Here is a 20,694-nt window from a genome sequence, read left to right on the forward strand (position 1 = left end):
TTCTTATAAACCAGGCTCCCAGAACGTCAAGGCAGACGCATTGTCTCGGCTGTATGACACAGAGGAGCGGTCCATGGATCCCACGTCTGTACGTTCCGTCTGCTGTCCGCGACCGATTGATCTATTGGGCTCACACGTCACCCTCCTCTGGTCATCCTGGGATAGGTCGGACGATACGCTGTCTTGATGGGAGGTACTGGTGGCCCACTTTAGCTAAGGACGTGAGGATTTATGTTTCCTCCTGCTCGGTGTGCGCCCAGTGCAAGGCTCCTAGACACCTGCCCAGAGGTAAGCTACAACCTTTACCCGTTCCACAACGGCCGTGGTCGCACCTGTCCGTGGATTTCTTGACTGATCTTCCATCTTCACAGGGTTACACCACGATCCTGGTCGTTGTGGATCGGTTTTCGAAGTCCTGTCGTCTCCTCCCTTTGCCCGGTCTCCCTACGGCCTTACAAACTGCAGAGGCCCTGTTTACACACGTTTTCCGGCACTATGGGGTGCCTGAGGATATAGTGTCTGATCGGGGTCCCTAGTTCACGTCAAGGGTCTGGAAGGCGTTCATGGAACGTCTGGGGGTCTCGGTTAGTCTTACCTCAGGTTTTCACCCCGAGAGTAATGGGCAGGAGGAGAGAGTTTACCAGGATCTGGGTAGGTTTCTGAGGTCTTATTGCCAGAACCGGCCGTAGGAGTGGGCAAAGTTCGTGCCCTGGGCAGAGATGGCCCAGAACTCGCTACGTCACTCCTCCACTAACCTTACTCCCTTTCAATGTGTATTAGGGTATCAGCCGGTTCTGGCTCCTTGGCATCAGAGTCAGACCGAGGCTCCTGCAGTGGACAATTGGTTTCGGCGCGCTGAGGAAACCTGGGAGGCAGCCCACGTCCACCTTCAGCGCTCCATAAGGCGCCAGAAAATTGGCGCAGACTGTCGCCGCAGTGAGGCCCAGGTGTTCGCACCAGGGGACAGGGTCTGGCTCTCGACCCAAAACCTGCCCCTCCGCCTGCTCTGCCGGAAGCTGGGTCCGCGGTTTGTGGGGCCGTTTAAAGTCCTGAGGAGAGTGAACGAGGTATGTTATAGGTTACAACTTCCCACTAATTACCGTATGAACCCCTCGTTCCATGTGTCTCTCCTCAGGCCGGTGGTGGCTGGCCCGCTCCAGGAGGCTGAAGTGCGTGATGTTCCTCCGCCTCCTCTTGACATCGAGGGGGCCTTCAGTACCTCGTGGACTGGGAGGGGTACGGGCCGGAGGAGAGATGCTGGGTTCCGGTGGAGGACGTGTTAGATCCTTCCATGTTAAAAGAATTCCACCGTCTCCATCCGGATCGCCCTGCACCTCGCCCTCCGGGTCGTCCCCGAGGCCGGTCAGGGGGGGGGGGTACTGTCACGACTTCTGCCGAAGTCGTTGCCTCTCCTTGTTCGGGCGGTGCTCGGCGGTCGACGTCACCGGTCTTCTAGCCATCATTGATCTATTTTTCATTTTCCATTGGTTTCGTCTTGTCTTCCCACACACCTGGTTTCAATCCCATTCATTACCTGTTGTGTATTTAACTGCGCCTGACTTCCCTGCCACCTATACACACGACTCTGACACGTGATGATTATCCATTTTAATAGAGTACTTAAACAACGAACAAAAACAATAAACCGACAAAATGAACGAAGACGAAACAGTCCCGTAACGTGAACACAAACACAGGAACACAGTAACAGGAACAATCACCCACCCACCACCCACAATACAAAACAGGCTACCTAAATATGGTTCCCAATCAGAGACAACGACTAACACCTGCCTCTGATTGAGAACCATATCAGGCCAAACACATAGAAACAGACAAACTAGACATACAACATAGAATGCCCACTCATATCACACCCTGACCAAACAAAACATAGAAACAAACAACGCAAACTATGGTCAGGGCGTGACAGTGCTTGCCATAACAAAGGGGTTAAATACTTATTCACTCAAGACATTTCAGCCTAACATTTAAAATGAATTTGTCAAGGTTTTGAAAAACATAATTCCACTTTGACATTATGGGGTATTGTGATAAGGCCAGTGAAAAAAATCTACATTTAATTCATTTTAAATTCAGGCTGTAACACAACAACATTTGGAAAAAGTAAAGTGGTATGAATACTTTCTGAAGGCACTGTATATAGTGTATGTGACCGACCGTCTTGATTCGGTCTTATGTAGCAACATTTTAAATGTTTTTTTTTTTTTCTACATTGGATGAAAGCAGAGACACAGAGCTACATAATGGTATATCATACACTGTATTTGAGGAACAATGGGAAAGTAATTGTGATTTGAAAGTTGATAAACGAGTAACCTCACTTTTTGAGAAAATTGCCTTTTAATGTTTTGGTACTTACTGGAGAGCTCTTTTTTGTCTACACCCATTTAGCATCATTCAGACTCACTTAAACTTTAGCCCCCACCCAAACTCTGACCATTTTACTCGCCCCAACAGAGCTGGTTAGGCTGTTTTCATGTTATCCAGAGTGTTGGTGACAGTAACTGTGCTGCTGGCAACAATTTAATGAAATCGGAGTAGATGGCCAGACTGAATTTACAAACGTACCCGAAATGGTTACTTGAATAGTGGAGCTAAACAATTAACTTCTTATGGCTGAAGTCCTGTTAACAGGATCGATATGACAACAGCCAGTCGAAGTGCAGGGCGCCAAATTCAAAAAACAGAAATCTCATAATTAGAATTCCTCAGACATTCATGTGTCTTATATCATTTTAAAGGTAATCTTGTTGTTAATCCCACCAAAGTGTCCGATTTCAAATAGGCTTTTCAGCGAAAGCACTACAAACGATTATGTTAGGTCACCACAAAACCACAATAATCACAGCCATTTTTTACAGCTAAAGATAGCTTCACAAAAAACAGAATAGAGATAAAATTAATCACTAACCTTCGATTATTTTCATCAGATGACACTCATAGGACTTCATGTTACACAATACATGCATGTTTTGTTTGATTAAATTCATATTTATATAAAAACATCTGAGTTTACATTGAGGCAACTAGATTCACTAGTTGCCTCAACTAGATTCACTATTCACTCAAGTGACTTTGCATAGCCCATCGTTTCAACAGAAATACTCATCATAAATATAGATGATAATACAAGTTATACACATTGAATTATAGATATACCTCTCCTTAATGCAACCGCAGTGTCAGATTTCAAAAAAACTTTACGGAAAAAGAAATGCACGCTATAATCTGAGACGGCGCTCAAAAGTAAAATACCACAGCTGAAAAGATGGCGTCACCATAAACAAGAAAATATATGATAAATATTCCTTTACCTTTGATGATCTACACCAGAAAGCACACCAGGAATCCCAGGTCCACAATAAATGTTTGTTTTGTTCGAAAAAATCCGTTATTTATGTCCAATTGTTAGCGCGTTTGGTAAACATGTCCAAACGCTAATTCTGGTCAGCATTTTTTTATCGGACAAAAATGTCAAAATGTGATATTACCGGTCGAAGAAACATGTCAAACTAAGTACAGATTCAATCATTAGGATGTTTTTAACATATAGCTTCAATAAAGTTCCAACCGGAGTATTCTTTGTTCTCTTCGTGAGCAATGGAACGTAAGTGGCTTCCATGAAGAAAAAGCATAATCAGAAAATGGCTGCTTGATGGACACCTGACTGATTCTGCTATCATTCTCTCCCACAACATCATAGAAGTCTCATTATAATTTCTATTGATGGTTGACATCTAGTGGAACCCCTAGGCAGTGCAACATCATTAATAGCTCAAGGGGATTTCTTTAGGGACTCTGGTGAATACATACAAGCTCAGATTTCTGACTTCCTGTTTTGATTTCAACTCAGGATTTTGCCTACCAATATGAGTTCTGTTAATCTCACAGACATAATTCAAACAGTTTTAGAAACTTTAGAGTGTTTTCGATCCAATACTACTAATAATATGCAACTATTAGCAACTATGACTGAGGAGCAGGCCGTTTGATATGGGCACCTTTCACCTTTCAAGGCACACCTTGTTAAAAAATATATTTTAATTTGTTTAACACTTTTTTGGTTACTACATGATTCCATATGTGTTATTTCATTGTTTTGATGTCTTCACTATTATTCTACAATGTAGAAAATAGTACAAATAAAGAAAAACCCTGGAATGAGTAGGCGTGTCCAAACTTTTGACTGGTACTGTATATATTTTTGTTTTTGTTACAGAAATGCCTTCTGGAACATGTGCCTTAATAACAAACTTGTATGCCATCTGTAAATACGAATACAATTGCTAAATTACGAGCCTAGTTGGTTTAGCCACGGAAAAAGCTGGAAACCTTCCCGCTAGCCATGATTGGCTAAAATAATGGATGGGCTCGACATGCCGAGAGATGAGTTCGGATTTGTCTGATACGTAGCATGCTTCTGTTCGTAACATGAGCTGCTCAGTATGTGTAGATAATCATTGATACCACTGCTTTTTTGAAAGATATCATGGAGAACGGTAAACGTCTTGCTACTGCTCTCAACAACATTGCTGCCCTGAATTTATCAGGCGCTATCATCAAAGATCAGTGGGGAAAAGTTGTGATGGACTACTTTCTGGAGGACGATTTTGCCATACTGACTCTCTCTGACTCTACAATGTCTGGTTCAATGAAAATGTTTTTACTTAAATCAGGTATTTCCTCATTGTCTTATTCATTTTCAGAGTCTTCTGATGACAGTGACGGGGAAGAAATGGCGATCAACAGTGTTGTTGTCACAGAAGAAGTTGACCAAGTTTCGAAATCAGTGGAATGCTAGCTAGCATCAAACCTAGTTGATTAGGCTAACTACCTGCAGATTCATACTGCAGTATTTCATGCATGGTGGCTATCTATGACATATGTTTGTTTTGATAGTTCTGTGTATGGATTGGGATTACGGTTCCATTGTTTAGCTAGCTAGCTACATGTCTAAACAAAAGACTCAACTTCACCAGATGATTACATGACCCATCAAGTTAGCCATGTGTGTCTGGGAGTGATTACGGCCATCTATTGTATTTAATGGGAATGTGAACAGGTCTAGACAATAGAGAGACCCATCCACTTAGCTAGATGTGGCTGGGGGTTGGTTATAGCCTCTCTTTCACAGGACCCATTCATTTAGAGAAGTGTGATAATGCTAAAAATATTTGTATCTGGAATTTGTCTTTCAGCATCAGTAGAGCATGCCTGACTAACCTCCACCAGTCATAAAAAGAGAGCCAGACCAAGAAAGCACAGGCTACACCTGAAGCATGAGGACTTGCAGCGAGTTGTTATCTTCATCAACAACTATGCAGAGGATAATGCAATAATATTACCAGGACGCCACCCAGGACAGAAAACAATGTGGTGGAAAGTTGTTGCCATCTCATGTGACAAAAGCTGCGGTGTGGCGTCTCTACAAGGAATCGATGACAACACTTGGTATGTAAAGCATAAACAAGACATGTTTTTATTATTTAATGTACCTCCAACATGATTGGCACTACCCTTATTGAATTGATGTTACATTATTTGTGTATTTTCCAGAGGTACGTGCAGTCGGGCTGTCTTCCTTCAGGAATCTGTGTAGAGAATTGCTGCCCCAAATCTCGAGCACTGATCCCAGGACAGAGCTGTGCTGGCTGTGCTAGAGGAACAACTATCAGGTCTTCAGATCTGCCAGAAGCTGTTAAATCATGCAAGCTGAAGAAGCAAGAGCAGCATCTCCTGCTTGTTTAGAGTGAGCGGTCTGTCTACCAGAAGAGGCTTGCTGACTGCAAGACCATTTCTCTAATGTTCTTTTGTTGTTGTTTGCAGGGGCACTATCCTTGCAGCCAGGTCCCATCTACTTTTTAACTCCTAGCAAGTGTGGCTTGTTTAGTGTCTGCTGTGAAGGAATACTACAATAACTCAACTATTTGATTGATGAAGGCATGTCATCCAGCAAAGGCAGCAACTACATGCACCATTTCTTCCCCAACTACGGACTTGGGAAACATGTGTGGACCTGAATTGTGACAACTGCAGTGGCCAAAACAACAACAAGTTTGTGCTCTGGTATTGTGCCTGGCAGACCATGCACAAGCTCCACCACAGTATGGACCTTGTCTTCCTGATCACAAGCCACACCGCAGAGCTTCAGAAAGAGCAGAATGAACACTGTCAGAGATTTCTGGTGTGGTGAAGGACAACAGCTGGTTGGACTGGAGGATGGTACGGTGCTGGTGGAAAGCTATGGCTGGCAACAACACCTGACTCCGTACTTTAGGCCGCTGCCACAGATCAAGCCATACCAGCACTTTTTGTGAATAGCATTTTTTTCTCAGACCTACAAATACGATGATAGATTCTGTACATGCAATGCTTTTACAATAAAGGAGATATTTCCACCTCTACTCTTGTCCACGGTGGTCTGCGAACCCACAACCTTGAGCAGCCCCGTGCTCTATAAAAATGTCTGCGTTGCAATGTAATGCTTACAGGACGAAGAACAGTTTCTGAAACTGCTTCACTCCCTTAGATAAACAAGCTAGCTAGCGGACCACTTTTCTGCTGCGCTGATGTTGGCTGATCGGATAGCTCCCTCTTTGAAGTGAAAGGAAAAATGTATAGAATAACATTCATTTTCAACGTTGGACGACATGGCAACCCCATCAGTTGAGATCAATTCTGTTTCAAAATCCTCTGGCTGAAAGTGCTGGTGACAAACACATCCATTTTTATATTTTTTACGCCTCCACGGGGCGGTTCTCCACATCCTGAAATCATGACGAATTGTAAATATTGTGGTTTATTTACAACCAGGCACTGTAGCTGGCCCGTTTTTGAAAGATAAGCAGAGATTTGCATATTTAACAAAGCATCTTGCGAAAACAAGAGCCAATCAGCCTTCTGCAAACAGTTCTCACAATCAGAGTCTAATTCAGACACACAGCAAGTCATCACTGTTTCCCTACTGTGTGTGTGTGTCTGTGTGTGTGTGTGTGTGCAATGACTACAGTTGTTTTTCTCTTTAGGCTCACTTAGGTTCCTTACTTCATGGAGGAGAGATACAGGAACAGTGCTGGGCACCGTGTGTTCTTCATAGAAGAGGTAAGAGCCATAGTCATGTAGCATCTCTTTAAACAGGCCCCAGAGAGCTAAGGGAGGAAGATACGACTTGTCTTCACCACAGAGACAAACAACAGACTGAGAATTGGGTTTGGTAGAAGAAGATAGGGGGCCTACGGCCAAGTTGAAGGAATTGGCTGCAACTGGAAGTAAGATTTCACGACTTTTTCATTTGGGATGCGATTGAAAATCACAACAAAAGCATCTTTGTGTGTGTGTACATTCTCATTCAGTAGTAATCCTATAAATCTGTTCACTGGCCACCGTTCCAGTATGAATGTTTTCCTGTTATTTTAGGAGAATGTTTATTAAGCTTTGTGTAATTAACAATGGCTTAAAACCTCTTCATAAGATCCCTCTACAACCCCCTTTCTCACAGAAAGCCAAAGCCTGAGAAAATCTGAATGGGGATGTGTCAGTCTCTCTTGCTCTATCTAGCCTACTCCACAATGTGAACAAAAATGTTCACAAACACAAACTAGATATTGTATACGTGATTAGTAGGCCTAGTTAGAGTTAAAAAAGAAAGTGTTTATTTTGTGAATGTTCACACAAACTAGATATCCTCATAAAAATGAGTGTTTCTTTTGTGAAGTACTTTCTTGTGAAATATTTATATCTATCGTAAAGCTTCTGCATCTTTGGATTTTGGGCACGCTACAAAAGAATGTGTATTATCCCTTTATTTGAACTAAGAACTAGGTATTATCCTTTATAGAGGATAATAGGCCAGGCCTAACCTCTGGCTGCCAATTTAGTAATGCTGTTTTTCTTTCTTTCCAGAGCAGATCACATTTCCCAGCCAGGCTATGAGGTTTTAATGAGGCAAAAGATCCCTGTTAGCGATGACTTTTTAATTACCGGAAGGGCCACTTTCATCGTCAGCCGAATAATGGTGAGGCCATAAAATCATTTGAAGATGATCTCTAAAGTGCTAGACATTATGTTACTGCAAAGAGAGGAGAGACTCAAAATTACATTGTGTCTGGAACATTGATCAAAGTGGGAAAGGGAGAGGAGCCAGGTTTTCTCAGACCCTGAAACATAGTGTCTGCTACTTTAAAGAGTACCTTTGCATCAGCAACAAGAGATACATTAATTTGGAATAAAGATTACCTCCACAAGTATGCTTGGTGTGAGTACGTGAGGTGCTGATTGGAAGATAACACTTGGAAGACACCTGGGAAGTGGGTGACAAAACTCACCTTTGATTTATGGTGCAACAGAAAGTTGGAGTTGTGATATAAAATAGGTTTGCCCCTGTTGGTTAAGTTTGTTCCTGTGCCAGACATAGTGTTATCAGTCACTATTATTATTTTATAACGGAGCTGAAAATATCCTGCATGCAGTTTGTCTGCACCAATGTTTAAAGTAGATCTTTGAATTTAGGGCATTGAATATATATTTTTCATAATCTAATTGCAAACATTTTGTATATAAGGCCTTCAGTCAATGGTAAACATCCCTCTGTGGCTGCATATTCAAGTATGAAGTGACTGAGGCAATGCATGAATACACAGCAAATAATCAATATTGATATGAATGATCAATGAACCGGTGTCATATTTATTTCATATTGTTTTGATATGTTTTAACAACAAAAAAATATATAACATTTGTTTACTGCAACACAATCATTTCTGGAATTAAGATCCAAGCAAACCTGTGACAAAGTAATTTAGAAAAATACAAAAACATTTGTTCAAAGAAACCAAAAATGTATGTAGCTACTACAGATTCACCTTTAAAGCTAGAATCCGTAGTTGCTACATAAATTTTTGGATTTATATACCCATTTATTGTTGGAGAATATAAATGCCTCATCAGCATAGTTCAATTCTTACCTCATCAGAACCCAGAATCATAAGCTCGTTTTACAACAATGTTTGAAAACAATGTTCTTGTAAACAAACACTGTATAGCCTCTAACCTTGGTTAAAGTTATTATTTTGATATCATGGATGGTCAGTCCTCACATCCATAGCTCTGTCTATCAATTTGAGAGTGGTTAAATTATTCCAGGCCCATCCCTCAGGTTTTCACCAAAACAGGTGTGGTGTCCACTTTGTATTGTTTCAACTAAGGAATCTAGCCTTAATGTGATGAAGATTCCAAACGTTTTTTACAGATTTATATCAAAAGACTGAACAAACAAGAATCTGTATTAGTGAAAACGGTTTCCCTTCTTTACTTCCTCCAGTCTAAACCGTGTGGATCCGTCCCAAATGGCTACCTTTTCCCTATAGTGCACTACTTTTGTTTGAGAGCCCTATGGGTCCTGGTCAAAAGTAGTGCACTACATTGGGAATAGGGTGCCATTTAGGATCCATTAGTGTATTAAATCTCACATTGTGATGGCCACCCACGGGACCATTCCTTTGAACATGTTTTCCTATGCTTGTTTCTTGCATATTTCTCTTCTGGAAAAAAGTGAGCAAGTGTGTCTATGTAATGACGTCGAAACAGAATGCACTGACTATGGTGGTACACTGCAGTGTGCCTAATGTGACTACAGGGCTATGCAACACACCTTAAAAAAGAGAACAATCATCCCAGAGGTAATGTAGTGCAGCCATGTACCCATGATGTAGGATGTGAAAGTGGTCCATAAACTGAGATGACACATCAGGGCAGTGTCCCAAATTGAACCATTTTCCCTATAAATGGCCCTTGTCAAAACAAATTCACTATAAAGAGAATATGATGCCATTTGGGACACAGAGCCTTTCCATGATGCTGGCTGATGCGATGGCTGTGTCTATTTTTGGTCAGGCCCCTGTGATTCATCAGGGATTGTTTGGCGGTCTGATGTGGCAGGATGTGTCATACCACTAATTGTCCGACTGGCTCATGGTGAGTTCTGACCGACCTCTGTGCTCTTGAACAGACCTGACCTGAGACTGATAACACTATGTCTGACACAGGAACAAACTAAACAGGGGCAAACCTATTTTATATCTGACTCATCTGAGGAGAAAAACATCAACAGTATACAGTAGGTGCAGCTCAGCTAACTGGTTCATATAAGTGCAAAAAAGAGCAGACTTCATAAGGTATAGTGTTTCAGGTATAATGAAGCATTCTGATTTTCTTAAGTTATATGTGGAAAAAATATTAGCCCTAAATAAATGTCTGAAATGTCGGTTGTTTTCATCTACAGTAGGTGAACAAAATGGAATGAAATCATTACTGCATGTTTCCATCTGTATAATTAAACATTCCCAAAGCCTTTCATCAAGGTATACAATGATGGAATACAAAATGACAAATTGCTGGCACGCAGTATACATTTTTTTGTGGGATGCATAGGCCTACATTTAATAATTACTATTATACAACGGGTGGGTCTAATCTTGGATGCTAATTGGTTAAAACCTAATTTCAGCCGGTGTCTTTTCCACGTTACCACCGGCTAAAGCTATGACGTTGAAATGCCTATTTACTCTGTTCCATCTCACTGCGCAATCCACTGTCTCATCAGCCCAGCCAGGCAATTTACAGTATAAACTTGATCTCCGCTATGAAAAGCATCTAAAATTATCTCCCATCTATTTTAGACTAACATTTAGTTTTCAACAGGGGAGATTTGTATACACTTTGCTGTCAGTCTCTCTGACATTTGCAACATTGTTTCCATATTGAAATTCGATCTCCAGCTGTCCCATAGTAACAAATGTGCCGTGAGTAGGGACGACTAAGACAGGCAGGCAGCTTTTCTCCCCCAGTCAAACTCATGAATCAGCTGGCATCATTTTATGGATATAAAGTACCAGTCAAAAGTTTGGACACCCCTACAAATAGCACACCTCTAACGTTGTACTGTGCCAATGCAATTATTAAAATCAGTCACACTACTAAATGCTACCAAATAAACCACAATTCATTCATAATACTGTGAATATATAGTTTCACAGACACATGGTTGCATTTTTTTCTGGGAAATTGTTAAGAATAATATAAAACCAGTCTGCACACCACCAAGGTGAATTGGTTTAGTCTTGACTCTTGGTTGACAGTGTTGGGGGATGGGTAATGTATTGATGCTCGAGTACCAAATCAACACAAATGGATAAGAAAAAAAGGAAAGAAGAGGAGAAATGTGCAAAAGATAAAGGTATGCAGCTATGTTTTTGTTTAGCAATAGGGTAATAGTGTAATAATTTGATTCTCTTTTTTATCTGTATATATACTACAATTTCTTTCTATTTGTCTTTGTTACTTATTTTTTATATTTATGAGTCTTATTTTGTATATAGTTTTAAATGTTCTGATTATTTATTTGTATTGTTCCAAATGTCTGAATAAAAATTACAGTTAATTGCAGTTTTGCGGTGGGTTCACCCTGGGAGCCATACAAGTTAGAACCGCCACTGTGTGGAAGGATGAAATAGTATGAATAAATGAATAAATTCGTCAAAATAATGTTTGTAATGAAAATGTCAATCATTATTTGAATATGTTGGTAACCCATTGTATAAAAGTGATAATGCCCTCAAAGCCAGTGTTTGGAGGATATATTGGCACGGATATATCTACTTAGTCTCGGGCCTAACAACACCCATGCCAATATAACCTCCAAACACCAGCTTCTTGGTCATTATCACCTAAATTCATTATCAATTATTTATTAATGCAGATGTTTTAGACATATTATATTTTCTGAATGCTTGTAAAATGCAAGTCTTGTAATATGTTTCAATAGTCACTGTTTACACATTAGCAATGCATTATAGCCTAGCCCACACATGTGGTTTGTACCCTTACAAAAAAACAAATGTAAAATTTGCAGTTTCTCATGTGAAATCACATTTTCACATGTATTACATTTAAAGTGCACAAGTTAACACCACTTTTTCACATGCAAAGAACAATAACATGTTTCATATGTGAATTGCAGTTTCACATATAAAAAAAAACCTCCATATGTGAAGATCGTACTTTCACATGTGAAAATCATCACATGAAAATCCAATTTGCAAATTCACGTATAAAATATCACTTTCACATGTAGAATTTCAAGTTCACATGAAAAACAATCACATGTAAAAATCGAATTAGTAGTTTCATGTGAAAAACGTTTTTTCTTTTTACATTAACTTTTTTTTCATTTCTCTATCCCCAACCCTCAGATTTTTATCGACGCTGTGGCAGGGAGTACACTGTTTCAATTAGGGATTGCCACTTTAAACACCTTTAATATAGCAATAGTGTTATTATATGGTGAAATCCTATAGTGAGTGAGTTACTTTTGTGCCATCAATATCAAGTAAAGAACAATATTCTTAGTATTGCAAACAAAAAATGATGATATTGAAAGCACATCAACTTAAAAATATTGATAGCAAAACTAAATAATGCAAGGACATTTTAAAATGCAAGAGCAAATGAATTGTACATGGATGCATAAAAATACACTATATATGTGGACACCCCTTAGTAGTGAATTCTGCTATTTCAGCCACACCTGTTGCTGACAGGTGTATACAATCGAGCACACAGCAATACAATCTCCATAGACAAACATTGGCAGTAAAATGGAATTACCGAAGAGCTCAGTGACTTTCAACGTGGCACCGTCATAGGATGCCACCTTTCCAACAAGTCAGTTTGTCAATTGTCTGCCCTTCCAGAGCCTCCCGGTCAACTGTAAGTGTGGTTATTGTGAAGTAGAAACATTTAGGAACAACAACGGCACAACCACGAAGTGGTAGGCCACACAAGATCACAGAACGGGACCACAGAGTGCTGAAGCGCGTAGTAAAAATCATCTGTCCTCAGTTGCAACACTCACTACAGAGTTCCAAACTGCCTCTGGAAGCAACGCTAGCACAATAATTGTTCATCGGGAGCCTCATGAAATGGGTTTCCATTGCCGAGCAGCCGCACACAAGCCTAAGATCACCATGCATCGGCTGGAGTGGTGTAAAGCTAGCCGCCATTGGCCTCTGGATGAATCACGCTTCACAATCTGGCAGTCGAATCTGGGTTTGGCGGATGCATTGTGCAAACTGTACATTTTGATGGAAGAGGAATAATGGTCTGGGGCTGTTTTTCATGGTTTGAGCTAGGCCTCTTTGTTCCAGTGAAGGATTTTTTTATTTTATCACCTTTATAAATTACGATCTTGTCTCATCACTGCAACTCCCCAACAGGCTCGGGAGAGGCAAAGGTCAAGTCACGCTTCCTCCGTAACATGATCAACCAAAGCTCCTTAATCAACCAAAGCTCCTTAACACCCACCCAATTAACCCAGAAGCCAGCCACACCAACGTGTCAGAGGAAACACTGTTGAACTGACAGAGTCAGCCTGCAAGCGCCCGGCCCACCAGAAGGAGTCGCTAGAGCGCGATGAGCCAAGTAAAGCCCCCCCGGCCAAACCTTCCCGAAACCAATTGTGCACCAGCCTATGGGAATCCCGGTCACAGCCGGTTGTGACACAGCCTGGGATCGAACCCGGGTCTGTAGTGGCGCCTCAAGCACTGCGATGCAGTGCCTTAGACCGCTGCGCCACTCAGGAGGCCTAAGTGAAGGGAAATCTTAACGCTACAGCATCCAATGACATTCTACACGATTCCGTCCTTTAAACTTTGTGGCAACTTTCCTGTTTCAGCACGACAATGCTCCCGTGCACAAAGCAAGGTCCATACTGTACAGAAATGGTTTGTGGAAGAACTTGACTGGCCTGCACAGAGCCCAGACCTCAACTGCATCGGACACCTTTGGGATTAATTGGAACGCAGACTGCAAGCCAGGCTTAATCGCCCAACATCAGTGCCCGACCTCACTAATGCTCTTATGGAAAGCAGGTGCCTGCATACCTTTGGTCAGGTAGTGTTGTTTTTAGTGATGATGCAATTAAATAAAACGCCTCACTCTTTCCTACAATTTCCCCTATCTTTGGTTATGTTACCTTGGCCTTTGCTTTCGCTGCCTATTATCCAGCGGTGGAAAAATTACTCAAAAGTCAAACTTGAGTAAAAGTAAAGATACCTTAATGGAAAATGACTCAAGTAAAAGTGAAATTCACCTAGTAAAATACTTATTGAGTAAAAGTCTAAAAGCATTTGGTTTTAAATATACTTCAATATCAAACGTAAATGGAATTGCTAAAATGGACTTAAGCACCAAAAGTAAAAGTATTACTCATTTCAAATTCCTTATATTATGCAAACCAGAGAGCACAACTTTAAAAAAATGTATTTACGGATAGCGAGGGGCACACTACAACACTCTGATATTAATTTACAAACAAAGCATTTGTGTTTAGTGAGTCCGCCAGACCAGAGGCAGTAGGGATGACCAGGGATGTTCTCTTGATAAGTGCGTGCAGTGGACCATTTTCCTGTCAAACTGTAACAAGTACTTTTGGGTGTGAGGAAAAAAACAACGACTAGTGTGGTTTAAAATTATTTCTACTTAAGTACTTTACATTCTATTTGTATCCAGTTGCAAGTGTTGATACATTTATTCGAGCAACATAGCACCCTGCATCCTACTGCTAGTTTACCAATGAAACTAAGCAGGTTTTGTCCTCGTCGTCCCTGGATCGGGGACCAGATGTTGCTGGAAGTGGTGCAAAATAATAATTTAGAGTTTGTCAAAAATGTTTTCGCAAAGGTAGAAACTGTTACAAAGGACGAGATCGTATTACGACATTCTCCTGTCTGAGCGCGCGAAGCATCACTGGTCCACGCGCCGCCTTCAGTTTATTCGCAGTCGAAGGGAGGAGAGCTAGATAATACGCAGCAGTGTATTGTAGTGGTGCTAGTGTAACAGACTATTTGAGTTTCAGATATTGTATAATTCTCGAATTCCTCCTGAGAGATAGAGAATGTTTGGACACTGGGAACACGTCGGCGCACCTAGCCTACGGCAGCAATGAATTCACTCGGTTTCCGGTTCTTCGTCGCTATCTCTGAGCTGAAGAAGACTGTAACATTATGTATAACGTTAGTAGCTAACTAGAGCAGTCGACTGTTTCCATACCTGGGTTTGCAGAAAAGTAAAGCATGACAACGTCCTCCGCGGGGTAAAACTACGACTGGCAATATTATGTTATGAGGTGAGTAACCTCTACATGTTTACTATAGCCTACAGTAATTGCTGCATTATTTTCCGGATTTAGGCATATGTTCCCACGTTGTGGATCCTAACTGTATAGCCTAATTCATTCTAAGATATAATGTAATAAGCTACCTTGATCCAATTGTCTACATACAATGTACACACAAATAGAGCTACAAACTTGGTTTACTTCATATCCCTGGTTTGTCCTTTCATAGAAAAACTTAAACTACTGTAAATTCAACTTCAACATGAATTCAAATGGCATTGTACATTTAAGCGTTTGTGAATACATACTAGCCTACTGTATACTTCTACTATGCAGTTTCATTAGAAGAAGCAACCTGTAACAATGTTACATCAAAGTACTTCGTTGACAGATGTCAGGCAAACTGTTTTGAGAAATGATGAAAGGAAATGATGACCGAAAAACAAAATATATTCATCATTGTAGTAAGCATAATAATTCAGAAACTGTCATAGGTTTTTCTAATCTTGTAGAACAGCTCCTGCCCTGGGGTGGGCATGACAGCTCCATGGGTCCACAACCTGGTCTCAGAGCATTTCGTATTATTCTGGTCGTAAATCCAAGACACTCCATTTAGTACAATACGCTATATATACAAAAGTATGTGGACACTCCTTCAAATGAGTGGATTTGGCTTTTTCAGCCACACCCGTTGCCGACAGGTGTATAAAATCGAGCACACAGCCATGCAATCTCCTTAGACAAACATTGGCAGTAGAATGGCCTTACTGAAGAGCTCAGGGACTTTCAATGTGGCATCGTCATAGGATACCACCTTTCCAATAAGTCAGTTTGTCAAATTTCTGCCCTGCTGTTGTTGTGAAGAGGAAACTTATATGAGCAACAACGGCTCAACCTCGAAATGGTAGGCCACACAAGCTCACAGAACGAGGGACGATTATCTGTCCTCGGTTGCAACACTCACTACCGAGTTCCAAACTGCCACTGGAAGCAACGTCAACACAAGAACTGTTCGTCGAAAGATACATGAAATTAGTTTCCATGGCCGAGCAGCCGCACACAAGCCTAAGATCACCAAGCACAATGCCAAGCGTTGGCTGGAGTGGTGTCAAGCTTGCCGCCATTGGACTCTGAAGCAGTTGAAACGCCTTCTCTGGAGTGATGAATAACGCTTCACCATCTGGCAGTCCAACGGACAATTCTGGGTTCGACGGATGCTAGGAGAATGCTACCTACCCCAATGCATAGTGCCAGCTGTAAAGTTTGGTGGAGGAGGAGTAATGGTCTGGGGCTATTTTTCATGGTTCGGGCTAGGCCCCTTAGTTCCAGTGAAGGGATATCTTAATGCTACAGCATAGAATGATATTCTAGATGATTCTGTTCTTCCAACTTTGTGGCAACAGTTTGGGGAAGGCCCTTTCCTGTTTCAGCATGACAATGCCACCGTGCACAAAGCGAGGTCCGTTCAGAAACGGTTTGCCGAGATCGGTGTGGAAGAACTTGACTGGCCTGCACAGAGCCCCGACCTCAACTCCATCAAACACCTTTCGGATGAATTGGAACGCCGACTGCGAGCGACCTCACTAATGCTCTTGTTGCTGACTGGAAGCCAGTCCCCGCAGCAATGTTCCAACATCTAGTGGAAAGCCTTTCTAGAAGAGTGGAGGCTGTTATAGCAGCAAGGGGGACAAACTCCATATTAATACCCATGATTTTTGAATGAGATGTCCGATGAGCAGGTGCCCATTTATTTTTGGTCATGTAGTGTATGGTATGTATTAATTTGTGGATGTCCATCATCCATTTTGTATGATATGTTACGAATCATAATTCTTATTATATGTTATGAATTGGCAAAATGTATGATATGTTATGAATTCTAGCTAGGTGGCTAACGTTAGCTAGCTGTCTAACGTTAGTTAGGCTAGGGGTTTGGGTTAGGGGTTGTGGTTGTGGTTAAGTTTAGGAGTTTGGTTAAAGGGTTACGGTCAGGGTTAGGGTTAGGAGAAGTGTTAGCTAAAAAGGTTAAGGGTCAGGGTTAGGGAAAGGGTTAAGTAACCGTCTGTCTTTTGTAACCATACCAAATGTAACATATCATACGAATTTGAGTCTCCCAAATTAACATTTACGATGTTACCTCTAGTCTATGAGTCCAGGCTGGGCTTCAGGGCCTGTGGCCAAACAGCTACTCATTACCCCTACAGACCATACAGCAGAAGCAGCTCTTGTTTCTGTTGGCTGGAGAATGCATGTGGCTCATTATTAGGGGTCACTGTGAGTAGTGTATCATGATAAAACTTTGTTACTTAGACGTACTGTAAGGTTAATGAAATAATTGTTTTATTCTTTATATATTACAAAAATCAATAAGAGATAATTGAAAACATCCAATACGGCAGTATTACACGTTTTCTAGAAGAGTTGTCTCTTAGTGCTGTCTCCTAGCCTGTGATTCATTATTAAGCTCCCACATAAACTGTTCAGTTAAGTGTAGCGTCAGGCAATGATGAACATGATGCCTCATCACAATTTCAATCAACAAAGCTTCTCACATTTCATGTCAAATCAAAACTATTCACAGAAATGTTGCAACACACTTCATATAAAAATATATAGTTAATTTAACACTAAAAGTTGCAGTTTCTCTTTTTATATTAACACATTTTAGGAAGACATTTGTGTTTCCAAACAAAAATTAAGACTGACATTTTGTTCTACATATTCTAATTGTTGACTGTCCCAGTGTCCACAGACATTAGCCAGCTTGTGAGTAATCAAAGCAGCCATCTAGCTGAACTGGGTGGAGCACCAGTTATCCCGTATCTTTCCGTGAAAGGTTAGGCAAAAAGAAGTTTCGTTATAATGTATCTTTCCATTGGCATGGCATTGTGATTATCTCAGGGGGATAAGGTCAGTGGGGCCAATTAATATCTAATCAGCCTTGCTTGCAGTGTTTGTGTGGACACCATCAAGCTTACTGTGACAGTAAAGATGTGAGACTGTGAGGCATAATCAATGGCAACTGAAGACTGTCTGTGACAGTGAAAGTGTGTTTCTGGTTGCACTTCTTGTTTCTGTGTAGCCAGCAACTGCTGCAAGTGTCTCAAATGACACCATTTCCCTATATAGTGCACTGCTTCTAGTCAAAAGTAGTGCAGCATATAGAGAATATGGTTCCATGTGGGACACACAGTCTGTGTAAAGGGGCCTTAGAGCCAGCTGATGACAGACTGACTGTATGAAGGAATGGGCTGTGTCTGTGTGGACTCTGCCATGTTAAGCGGGATAGCTACATTAAGTGAAGCACCGATGCCAAGATGAGCAGCAGAAAGAAAGGGTGCATCCCAAATGGAACCATATTCCTTATTTAGTGCACTTCTTTTGACCAGAACTCTCAAACGTAGTGCACTTTATATAGGGTTTAGGGTGCCATTTGGGATCGCAGCCGTAGACTCGTAGTACTTTAGGCATGGATCCAGCTCCCATCTCGGTGGGATCAGAGATGCTGCTGGGTGGCCGTCAAATGCTTAGCTAGTTCATTGAGCATCTTGCTGATGCAGGGCTTGAATTTCATGTTTGTAAAAGAGGGAGGAATCGAAAAAGAAACAGCTGTATGTAGGCCCCCCCTCGTATTGCCGCCCATGCTTTTGTCTGTCTCGCTTCCAGTGTTTACTCAAGATTTGAGATTTGAGTCTTGAGTGGCAGTGTGGCGAAGCTTCCCAAAGCTGTATCCCTAGATGCAATATTTTGAATAGAACCCCCCCCACACACTTTTTCATCAAATCGGCTTTTCATTAAGGTAGCAATTTTATTCCAATGTATATTTACTGCTGCACATTGCATTTTCTTTGAAAGATTATCCTTTTGAATGAACCTTTCAACTGAAGACCTTCTTTTCAAACTTGTTGGCCTCATGTTCTATTATCTAAAAACGAAGTTGTGAGCCACAAGGTGGAACAAGGTGTGAGTCAACTGGCATTTCTTTTGTTCCCATAAAACGGATGGAAGTAATTTTCTGGGAGATGCTATAGTGTTGGAGACATCCCATAAAGGGTGCAAGTGTTTATGGCCTCATAAAGTTCCTTTTCTTCTGCAGTTTGACATCAAAAGGGTGTTTGTTGATATCGTCTGACAGGCAATTAACAGTGTGCTAGTCCAAGACATTCCAATAGAGAGAATGATAATTAGATGTCCATTTTGTTATCCACTGTAAATGTGATAGGAGGGCTCATAGTTGTCAAATTGCTGGCACTGGGGAATTAGGACGAAGTCTGCGAGGAATTGAAAGGAACATGTGGATTTTTTTCTGTTCTTCTGATCATTTTACTTTTCATCAGGCAGTCTGAGATTCGGAATATATTTTCAATAAAAAAAAATTGTTGTCCAACATCATTGGTATGCTCGATGGATCATTTTACATCTCGAAAAGTTGACTTTTGACCACTTTCACCCAAAATTCCCTAGTTTTAAAGTTTTCTCATCATGTCCTCCAGAGATCTTGCAGATCATGTGGCTCATGCTTATGGTAAAGACCGCTGTAGTTTATTCAGTCTTGCATAATTCTGTCACAAGAGAATTTAGCTTGAGTGAGAAAAGTCATCGGCATCAGCTGGAGCTGTGCACTAGATGAGGAAGAATATTTGGAAAATATCAGGAGTTGAGATAGTAAGATGGTGGCCAAATGTTCTCATTATTTTCTGTTAAAAATGAGTCTCTATCACCATAGAAGTGTCTTGTTGAACACGGGAGGCATTGCTGCATTTCTGCATTGAGCTGAGTGCTATTGTCATGAGGGAAAGTTGTTCTGAAGCTTGTGCTCTTTTACCATCGTTATAATGTAATGTGCTGTGAGTCACGGATGGGTTGTTATTTGTTCTACTGGCATCGTTGATGGCGTAGGGGGTACCGTAAGGAGAGAAGCTTGTTAAAAAAATATGGAGTGTGGATGAGTGAGAAATGAGTGAGAAATGAGAGGCAAGTCAATGAGTGGCAGGGAGGGCAGAAACAGTTAGTGACACTTTGGTGAAGAGTTGGGCTGTGAGAGAGTGAGATAGGAAGGGGATTGTGAGAGAGAGAGAGAGTATTCGCGAGAGAGAGGGAGAAAGAGAGATAGCACGGGTACCGATTGCCATTGTTTACAGCAGTTTTTTGAGAGCCAACCTAGATACCACATAACGTTCTGAGAACCATATATTTTGTAGAGCTTGGTGAGTGTGTGGTTGTCCTATGGTTAGTTTGTATACAGCCTTCCCACAACCTTCTGGAAATGGTGCAGGATAGTTGCTTGGCTTTGGAACATTCTCAGCACATTTAAAGAACATGTCAAAATAACGCTATTTTATTGGTATTTCATTACTTTAAAATAACATTTCCTTAAAGTTCAAACATGGTTACATTTAATACATTTTTTGGTAATGTTCTAGGAACGTTCTCCAACTGGTTTGACATTGGGAATGTTCTCAAATAGTTAAGAAACAACGTTCTTTTGTGGGAATTTC

At 41.2% G+C, this 20,694-nt stretch overlaps 1 protein-coding gene across 1 annotated transcript in view; it reads left to right on the top strand.

Annotated features, from left to right (window-relative positions):
• Window positions 1-14,736: 14,736 nt before the first annotated feature.
• Window positions 14,737-20,694, top strand: part of LOC139540310 (alpha-1,3-mannosyl-glycoprotein 4-beta-N-acetylglucosaminyltransferase C-like) — a 221,643-nt gene continuing 215,685 nt past the window's right edge. The window contains exon 1 of the mRNA XM_071344049.1: window positions 14,737-15,205. The gene's annotated coding sequence lies outside the window, so the exon portion shown is untranslated. The remainder of the gene's footprint in view (window positions 15,206-20,694) is intronic.

Source organism: Salvelinus alpinus, chromosome 15 (assembly GCF_045679555.1).
Source record: "Salvelinus alpinus chromosome 15, SLU_Salpinus.1, whole genome shotgun sequence".
Taxonomy (NCBI): domain Eukaryota; kingdom Metazoa; phylum Chordata; class Actinopteri; order Salmoniformes; family Salmonidae; genus Salvelinus; species Salvelinus alpinus.